Here is an 11,010-nt window from a genome sequence, read left to right as displayed (position 1 = left end):
GCATTTTCTACATTGAGTTTAAATAAACCTTCATTAAGGTAACCTTTTCCAATAAAGGTTCCTAAATGTAATATTACAACTTTATTACATTTAAAGTTCAACTCATAACCAGCATGGACTAACTTTGACCCGCTAATCAGATTCCGACAGACCGCTGGAACATGATGCACCTCATGCAGTGACAGGACTTTTCCAGAGGTGAACCTTAGGTCAACTTGTCCTATCTCAAACACCCTGGCTACAGAATGGTTCCCCATGGTCACGGAAGTGCCTTCAATTACCTGATAAGTAAGGAAGGTAGAGCGATCAGTACAACAGTGCACATTAACACCTGTATCAACTAATCATTCATTGGGTTGATAGATTAAATTTAGTTCAGGTTTGAAGGTAACAAACCTATTGCTGGTGTCGTCACTGGCAGTCACGACATTTGCTTGTGCCTTGGTGTTGGACATATTGCTCTAATTTTTCTTCTTAGGGCAGAATTTGGCATAATGTCTAACTTGTCCACATGCCCAGCACGGCTTGGTTCCATTTTTCTTTTGAACCTTTGGTTTGGGTTTCATCTTGTTCTTCATTTCTGATTTTTGAATTTCTTCTTGTCAGATGAGACTACTACGTTTACCTTTGGAATAAAATCCATAGGCATTTTTATATCATCATTTTTATGTTGCTTCTGATGTTCTTCTTCGATATTTAAGGCAATCATCAAATCTTCTAGAGAGATTTTACCTCTCCTATGTTTAAGAGTCATGCCAAAATCTTCCCAACTCGGAGGTAATTTTTTGATGATAGACAAGACCTGAAATTTTTCGAGTAATGGCATATCTCCTTCAGCAAGACCATGAATTTGAACTCGGAATTCATGTGTCTGCTCAACCACAGATTTCCCTTCAACCATTTTGAAGTTTAGGAATTTTGCCACAGTGTACTTTTCTAAACTAGAATCTTCGGAATTGTATTTTTTATCCAAAGATTTCCATAGCTCTTTAGTCGAAGTCGTTGAGCAGTACACATCAAATAGTGCGTCTGAGAGGGCAGACAGGATTCTCCCATGGCAGAGATAATCCCTTTGCTTAAACCTCTGTAAGGCAGCACTATACGCAGGTTCCTCTTCATTAGGTGAAGGAGGATATGTTTCTATAACGGAGAATAGCCCTAGCGTAGTAAGCCAAAATTTCATCCGTTGTTGCCAACGTATGAAGTTTTGTCCGAAAAATTTCTCGGATCTGGCACTAGCCTCATCAGACCCAATTACCCTATCATTCATCATGTCTACTGTTGCTTACAATAAATTCTCTAAAATTGTTATAATCTGATTACGCTAACACAGTAATCTATTTGCACAAAAAATAGCAAGCATGCAATAAACGGGTAATATAAGAGTAAGGTTCATAAATTGTGTATCTCTGGTTGAAGCGCCGGCGTGCCGACTGTCTTTAGAGAATTTATTGTCGCCCATGGTGCAGAGGCTCTCCGGCAAAATTCTCCCGAGATCCGACAACCACTCGCGTCGTTCGTAGGTGCACTCCAAGACGAACACCGCACTCGGACTCAACCTTAGATCGCGGAACCAAAGCCTCAGAACAAAGGAAAACTAGGAAGGAAGAAGGAGAAGGAGAAAGTAGAGAACGCTTTGCTTGAGAGAGTGTGTTTAACCAGGAACAAAGGGAGTGTATTTATACACTCTGAAGCAGCGCAAGCACACCAGGAATCAAAGCGTGAGTTGCTTCGCTTCCTCACGCGGACAGAGGTGCGTCGCGTTGCTTCGCTTCCTCACGCGGACAGAGGTGCGTCGCGTTCTTGGTTCTGACCCTCCCGTGAGGAAGCGCACTTGCGCGACGCACCTCTGTCCGTGTGAGGAAGCGAAGCAACGCACGCTTTGATTCCTGGTGTGCTTGCGCTGCTTCAGAGTGTATAAATACACTCCCTCTGTTCCTGGTTAAACACATTCTCTCAAGCAAAGCGTTCTCTGCTTTCTCCTTCTTCCTTCCGAGTTTTCCTTTGTTCTGAGGCTTTGGTTCCGCGATCTGAGGTTGAGTCCGAGTGCGACATTCGTCTTGGAGTGCACCTACGAACGACGCGAGTGGTTGTCGGATCTTGGGAGAATTTTGCGTCGCGTTACTATAGTTAAAATTAAGCCACAAACCCCAAACAAACCAGCCCGCCTACAAGCGCGAGACCCACGAGCTGGGGATTTGCACCCCCACCCCCCCCCCCCTGCGCGCGATGATCGCGTGTGTCACGCCCGATTTATGGATTTCCGGCTCGAACCCCCCGAAACCACTTGATTTGGGCTCGGCCCGCGCATGCGTGTAGGCCCGCCTTAACTTTGCTAAGCAAGGATGGAAGGGTTCCATATATAAGGTCTTCCAACCTTCTTTACTTAGTAATGTGAAACTAAATACATACATATATATTACCAAAAAAAATAACTTGAATTAAAACTCAACAATCCCACACAGCTAGTTTCATAGAAATTGAGGAGATTTTGGCCATTGGGGTTAATTGCATAATATTATTAATATAAATGTAAAGAAAATATAAATGTATGTGAAAAAAACTCTCTTAAAAAATAATCTTTTAATCGACAAATAAGCATAAGAGAATATAAATAAAACAAATTACTAAATTAGAATAAAAAAATAATGCACAAGGATTTTTTTTAATATATATATATATATATATATATATATATATATATATATATATATATATATATATATATATAATTTTAAGATATATAAAAAAAAATCAAATGTCAACACTCTTTTAAAAATTATCAAAGTAGCATCTGATATCAGAAATACCTCTTAATGCTCATCTTTGGAAAAATATATCTCTTGGGCAAATACTCTTTTGATAATTTTAAAGAGTGATATATCTCCTACAGTCTACTGTAGTGTATTTTTTTTTCAATCGGATAAAAAATTTAGGATATGTGAATTATAAATAAATAAAAGTCTTATTAACTATATGAATAATTAAGTTTAACGATAGGGATACTTAAAGGCATTTTTTTATTTTCTACATAAGTTTTTTACACCTTTCTCAATAACAGAGGAGAAATTAATGTTATTGGCTGCACTAGATTTAGAGATAAATAACAACTCCTTTGTTTGATTGTATCAAATACTCAAGAAATTACTATCAAATAGAATTTAACTTACAGTTAAAATTAAGCCACAACTGAATTACTAATTAATTGATATGGACTTAAAAAAAAAAACTTTAGAAACAATTAGCAATCCATTTCACTACCCCAAACAAACCTTTAAACACTTAAAAACTCTAAGAACATGTAACACTCAGCGTGGCAACAGAAATGGAGCAAGACAGTCTTTTTCTGATTCATTTGGATAAATTTAAAACACAATTTATGCACATCCTGAGTATTCTCTTGAGTATTTTACTACTATACCACACCACTCGTGGGGACAGGGTGGTGCGGTATAATAGTTTTCTGTTAATTAAACAAATCTATGTTCTTAGTTGAGATCATTTTCCTACCATGCTAGATGATATGTGTCAGTATTAATTATCACAGGAAAAGATCTTGTTTGGATAAGATGACTTGAAATGAGATAGATGCTTGAGTATTATAGTCTAAGATCACTGTCATTTGCAGATCAAAATCTAAGCACTAAGTAAAATATGAAAGGCACTGCTGCGCTAGCTCAGTGGTTTGTGAAAGAATCAATTCACTACAAGTCCTCCAAATAATGAGTAATTTGATTCGAAGTGACCATATATATTGGTTGTCTTGAGCTTTAGTCCAGTCTGTCTTAAGATGTTCCATTGTAATTTTTTAATAGCATAATTAAAGAAGTACAATCATCAGTATAAATTTTTTATTTAGCACCTCAAATTTTTAGATCCGTCTTGTAAACCTTTTTGGACATAATGAATGTAAAATATGAGAGGTAAAAAAGTATTTATATGGGGATGATTCCGTCTAGAAGCGGTGGAGAGCGGACTATCGGTGAGCTGGCTGGAATATGAACAGGGAATGAGACCTCAACCCAATAATTCTAGAAATCACCTGCACACACTAGCAAAACGAGGAGTGAAATCATGAGTAAGCGAGTAGAGGGGGGGGAGGTCCTTGGCGCAGCTACTCTGACGATGAAGTCAGAAAACGATGGTGGAAAAATGATGGTGCAAAATAGAAAAAGGTAGAAGAAGGCCTGAGTATGTATGTGTATATGTACCAACGGAGAAGGATCCCCTTTTATAATGTCCCTCACAATTTCCGCATTTAAGGTGCCATTATCTTACTATCAATAACTTGTCCCATCACCATCCGGTAATCACATCGAAGCTATGTGGAGGGTATGGTGTATATCTGTACACTGATGCAATCTTTTAACTCTCTGACAAACTCATATGTTGTATTAATGGTAAGATGAGCTCACGAGCTAGGAGGTCTAATGGACTGTTGACTAGAAGATGAGCCCCCACAAAGAGCCCACTCTTTTGTAGGGCATACACAGGCTGTGGTGATATCCCCAGAGTAAAGGGAGTATAGTTCCATAGGGACCTAGCAAGCTAGTTGGAGGTCTTTTATAGTCAATTTGATTGGAAGGAAGTCGATCAGGAGAGAATGGGGAGCAAAGTACCATGTGGGTTTGACAGAGCCGTTAGTAGGGTCCATAGAGAGCCAGTCCAATCCGCGATTAAGAGAGAATGGGGAAAAGAGCCCCGTGCAGGTCTGGTAGAGACGGGACTGGGGCTCGTAGAGAGTCAGTCCGATCGGTGGGAATAGATCGATAGAGAATGAGGAGCAGAGCCAGATGTGGGGCCCGTAGAGAGTATGTCTGATCAGCGGAACCGATGAGGAGAAGGAGGTCCTGCTAGTCAAGCTACTCGACTTTTTGATCCATCTTAGTGTAAGTATTAGCTCTTAGAGCCAATTATGAAATGATTTAAAAGGAAACTTTTGTATCATATTTCATTAATAAAAGACAAAGTTTATAGTTATTATATTTACTTCAAATCTGTGTCAGATGAATAAATATAATAATATCCTAAGATAGTAGGTTCTAGTCTACAACATATCAATTTGTTGAATTAATAATGGGAGACTGTGGATATATAGAGAACACAACTCTTAACTATTTCTAGTCAAGCATTAATATACAAGGGTAATATTAATGTGTTGAGATTATCATGTAGGTCAATTGATAACTTAATCTCATAAGTTATGGATATAAGATAGCAAGTTGACACATGAGTATAAATGAAACAATATGTATTGAATTGACCTGTCATGATAATGTTTCATGAATCATTATATAAGTGTCATAAACATTCTCATAATGATTATTGGTATGGATAGTCGTTAGATCTGAAGTCATTACGGTTCTCTATATAAGGAGTTGTGTACTTTGGTATTGACAAATATTACCTGTAAAAAGGTAGACTATAAAGTCGATTACTAGATATGTAATAAGTTATGCGGAGGGATATGAGTGATATAAATTAGATATATCCATTCCATATGATGAAAGTGATATATGTGGGCCCCTTGATTAAGTAGGACTACTAAAATGAGTGACTATGCTCAAATAAGTCAATATGAGATATTAAGCTCATTTGGTTAAGTGAGTTTACTTGGATATCAAGAAACACAAAAATTGATAAGAGAATGACAGAGTCTATGCCTCATGGATTAATCTAGATATCGAGGATAGAAGGATTTTAGTTATACAAGATAATAGATACAAAAAAAAATTAGGTTGGATCTCGACATTCTCATTACTTGGGTAATAATAATGCATTGCTAGATACCGCTTATTGCTTATGTATCTAAAATGATTTAAAAACACTGCTAATATTACGAGAATTTATTGGGTCACACACATAGAGAATATATTGATTTGGAGATAGGTTTATTTTAGTTTGACTAAAATATTATAGATCTTAAGATGAGTGGGTTAATCCAAATGAATCTGGATTATACTTAAATGAATTCAGATTAGACTCATTAGATTAATGGGTTAGACTCATTGACTTATTGAGTTAATGACTTATTGAATTAATGGTTAATCCAATATATTAACATCCAACCCATTAAAGAGGATTAATATCTATTAATAGATATTAATAGAGCATTCATGAAAAGGAAAATCAAAAGGAAAAAACCTTTTGTACTCATTGAATGAGTATAAAAGCTACTTGCAATATATTTTTGGATATCATCATTTTTTAGTCTTCTTCCTCTACTTCTCTTGGCCGAACATCTTGCTGTTTCTAGCACAACGACTATTGTTCTTCTCCCAAGACTAAGTTCATACGGCGAATATTGTTCTTCATACGATGAATATTGTTCTAATCATTCTATCCATCAGCTAGGCCTATTAGCGCACGGGGTTGTAGGTTGAGCCCATTATAAGATGTCTACTTCGAGCAACTATGTAGACCTTGTCGAAAGTAGCACACTAGCTTGGGCAACAATTAAATTGTATGAAGATGAGTAAGTAATTGACATGCATAAACTTATCGAAATAAGTTTTCATCTTTGTCGAATGTCTATCAGTAGATTTCAGTTTTATCACCCTACATCAAAAGAAACATCTTCGGACTTTAGCCCATTTCAAATGGATGGAGCATTCATGTAGCTCTTGTGCCCCCAAACACAATTCCATTCCACCAAATGGCTCAAATCTTCGTTTAACGCTACGAATGATATATAGTAGAATACAAAATGAACATAGTAGCTAGAGATCATATCATTGTGGTGTACTCTCCATGACTCAAGTTCTTTCATCTCTTAGTAGGTGGCTCTAGTAGGAGAGGTTTTTCTATCACATCGAAGAACTTCTAACGCTCAAGAACCACCCTCACATACGGTCAATGAAGTTCGCACAATTTACACAATTGTTCTTGATGATAGAGTGGAGTGATAAGTTACGAGTCATACCGATCAACACCTATCACATAAAATCATCCCTCAATGGACTATTTCTTAAGATTCTTTTGCTCTCATTGTAGATGCTAAAAAATACTTAAGTTTTCTTAGTGAGCTAGGTTCTCATAGCAAGATGGTAGCCATGATTGCGGCTAACAAGACAATTCAAGATCTCCAAGATGGCATGGAAAGTTTTATTATTAAACCATCAAAACAATATAATCAAGCCCAACCACAACGAAAGAATCATTTCCCTAACTCAAATTAGATAAAAAAAAAGTATCCTAAATATAAAATTAGTCTTGTTGGCCAATTTCATAGATGTATATTTTGAGCACTTAATATTAAAAAAAATGTATTTCCTACCAATTCTATTAAGTTAATGTAATCCTCTCAAATTGTATGCAACTTTATTTCACTTTCACCCTTTATATTTATTACTTTATTAAAATTAGATGAATCAAATCCAAGATCTTTGTGTAACTTTTGCATATCCATCTTTTTGAAAAGAAATAATGAATAATAGAATTCGTACACATCCTAACTTTTTTTGAATTTTCACCTCCATTATTCAACACCCAAATTAATTTTATCATTCTCAATAAACCCAATATTTATAATTTCAATAATTCTCATACAATGGCATTGAGATTACGGTGGAAGGGTTAGACTTTCAAGTACGAATCTTAAAAATTCGAGACTTAATTATAATGAATTATAGGGAATTTTCTCTCCAATAATAAAGTAGAATATTTGATGGACAGATTACTATAAGTACCTTTTAATTTATCTTGACGGGTAAAATTTTTTTATAAGATCGAGTTGATCGCCCTCAAAATTAATCGCTTCAAAGAATATTAGATAACTAATTCTCATACAATGAAATACAATAAAATGTATGTTAGATATATGTGAATGGAGAAGAGGTGGAAGAGGCATGGAGCTTCATTGTGAATGAGACTTTAGTCCCATATTGAGAGCTTCAAGGCATGTTAGTTAGTTTATATTGATTCACATGCATTGAGGTTGTGAACAAATGCGGGGAGATGCTCTCTCTCATGCATGGGTGTATACAGGGGTACAAATTTAGGGGCTGGATTGCATTGAATCATGTTGACTCGTATGTAGGCACGACTTGTGCGTGTTGAATGTCGAAATGATTGGGGCAAAATTTATCAAGTGGAACAACCAACATTTTGTCATGTAAATCTTTTTGCTGCTTTGCAACTTTTGCTCGACGGAGTACCCGTGATAGTTCGGGTACCACTCAGTTTGCTGTGACTAACAGTGCTTGGTGAAAACAAGGTTAGCCATTGTATCCTGGGAAACAAACGACCCAAAAAAGCCTCGAAGTATAGCCGGAGGTGGGATGAATCTGTTTCAAGGAAACTGCGTTTATCGCAGGCCTCGATTCACTCAGTTAACTTGTCTGGCTGCTTTCTAGACTTCGCCCGACCGATCGCTTCACTCTGTTGTTCGCCCGCTCGGCCTCTTTGCCCAACCAACCCTAGTTTGATCGGTCATCTACTCGCTCGGCTAATTCGCCCGATCGCCCTCTCACATGGCTAACTTGCCCGGTCGACCTCTCACCAGGCCTCTCGCTCGGCTAACTCGCCCGGTCGACCACTGTGAAGCTTGCATTCAGCACTTGGCAGACACCAGCCCATACTGGCAGCCTGAGATTATTAGCTCAGGTCATTTCAACATATAAGTGGAATTTAAATTTGGTATATTTAAATTCAACTAAAGTCCCAACTATCTCCGACAGATTGTATAACAATCTTGAAACAGATTCGATTATGTGAGATGGCCACAAAACAGAATGTTGAGGTGTAACAGACTCACACATGCAAGCCCCCTTTGCCCCGATTGTGTTGGAACCCCAAGACTGTTTTGGTGTGATCAACAAGTTAAGTTAGGTCCTGTGTGTTTTTAACCTTGTGTCTAAGTGTGTAGGAGCTTAGGAGCACAGGTAGTCGAGCGGAAGACGCAGCTAGCGAGAAGGACGGCACGCGGTGCGTCCGAGGGACGAGGCGTTGCGGAAGAGTACACCGGCGGACGAGAAGGAAGCGTGCGGTGGTTCCGAGGGACGAGAAGCCGGAGCGGAAGACTGCTCGGGGAGCAAGAGACGCAGCTAGCGAGAAGGTCGGCACGAGATGCGACTGAGGGACGAAGACTGCGGATGAGTACGCTGGCGGATGAGACGGAAACATGCGGCGATTCCGAGGGACGAGAAGTCGGAGCGGAAGCCTGCTTGAGAAGATCGGAAGTTGGGTTCGGGTGAGCCCTATTCCGGATGGCAGAGATCACCCAAATGAGTGGAAGACTCGGTCTGAGGCGAACGGAGGCGGAGCAGAAGACCCGGGCGGGAAAAAGTCAACGGGGTTGACTTTTCCCTTTCGGGCGCCCGAAGTTGACTTTTTCACAGGATCGAGTTTTGACTCGATTTGAACGTCGGGGGATAAAGTTTATCCCCCCAGGGCGCCCCGACCAAGGCTATAAATATAGTCTTGGTCCATAAGCTTTTTCAACAATCAGAACGAACTCAAGCAATTCATTCTTTCTACACTTGTACGCTTTCTCTGCAGTTAAGCTTTTATTTTCTGCGCTTCATCGTTGTAAGAAGCTTCTCCGCCTGAAGGAGTTTTTAGTACGATCATTCTCCTTGGATTAACAACCTCCCCGGTTGTAACCAAGTCAATTCCGGTGCCTCGTATTTTCTGTTTTAAGTTATTAATGCTTTTCGATTTTATGCAAGTGTTAGTTTAAGAGTTCGAGAAGGGTTTGCGTTGTATTTTCAGACTATTCAACCCCCCTTCTAGCTAGCCGCCACGATCCAATAGATTGGAACTGTGTCAATCAACCACAGGAAAAAGCTAGAGAGAAGTTCAATGGATTGAATTTCAAAAGGTGGCAGCAGAAGATGCTCTTCTACCTGACCACACTCAATCTGGCTCGGTTCTTGACCGAGAACCCTCCCAAGCCTGCTAAGGATGCTGATGCGTAGACCATCAGTGCAGTAGAGGTATGGACTCATTCTGAGTTCCTTTACCGAAACTACATCTTCAAGCCTTACTGACTCGTTGTACGTTGTGTATAGCATGAAGAGAATGACTAAGGAAATGTGGGAGTCCCTGGATAAAAAGTACAAGACAGAGGATGCTGGGGCCAAGAAGTTCATCGTGGGTCAATTCTTGGACTACAAGATGGTTGACTCTAAGAAGGTGATCAGCCAAGTCCAGGAGCTTCAGGTGATCTTGCATGAGATCCACTCAAAATGGATGATTTTGAGTGAAACCTTCTAGGTGGCTGATATCATTGAGAAGCTGCCTCCCGGTTGGAAGGACTTTAAGAACTACCTGAAGCATAAGTGGAAGGAGATGAATGTGGAGGAATTTATTGTTAGACTTCGCATCGAAGAAGACAACAAGAGTTTAGAGAGAAAGTTGTTCTCTTAGGCTACTGTGAAAGCCAACGTGATAGAGCAGGTCAAAGCTCTGTTGGGGCAATATCCTTTAGGTCAAGGTTGACCTGGTTGACCAAGCTTGAGTCTTGGTCATGGTTTCGATGTTTGACAATACATATAGACAACACATGGAGATTGCAGGTGCGATTGTTCATGTGGGGAGATTGTGAAGAAGAGGCAAGTATGTCAGGATTGACCGGATACTTGATTAGAAGAAAATCCTGGTGAGGCAGACTAGAAAGTCCTGGTGAGTGAAGCCAGGCAGTTGAGAAAGTCCTAGTGAGTGAAGCTAGGCAGAGAGAAAATCCTGGTGAGTGAAGCCAGGTGAAAGTCCTAGTGAGTGAAGCTAGGCAGAGAGAAAATTCTGGTGAGTGAAGCCAGGTGAAAGTCCTAGTGAGTGAAGCTAGGCAGAGAGAAAGTCCTGGTGAGTGAAGCCAGGTGAAAGTCCTAGTAAGTGAAGCTAGGCAGAAGAAAATCCTGGTTTGTGAAGCCAGGTGAAAGTCTTAGTGAGTGAAGCTAGGCAGAGAGAAAGTCCTAGTGAGTGAAGCTAGGCAGAAGAAAATCTTGGTGAGTGAAGCCAGGTGAAAGTCCTAGTGAGTGAAGCTAGGCAGAGAGAAAGTCCTAGTAAGTGAAG

The sequence above is a fragment of the Zingiber officinale genome, chromosome 11A, assembly GCF_018446385.1.
Source record: "Zingiber officinale cultivar Zhangliang chromosome 11A, Zo_v1.1, whole genome shotgun sequence".
Lineage (NCBI taxonomy): Eukaryota > Viridiplantae > Streptophyta > Magnoliopsida > Zingiberales > Zingiberaceae > Zingiber > Zingiber officinale.
Note: the sequence above shows the minus strand (reverse complement) of the source record.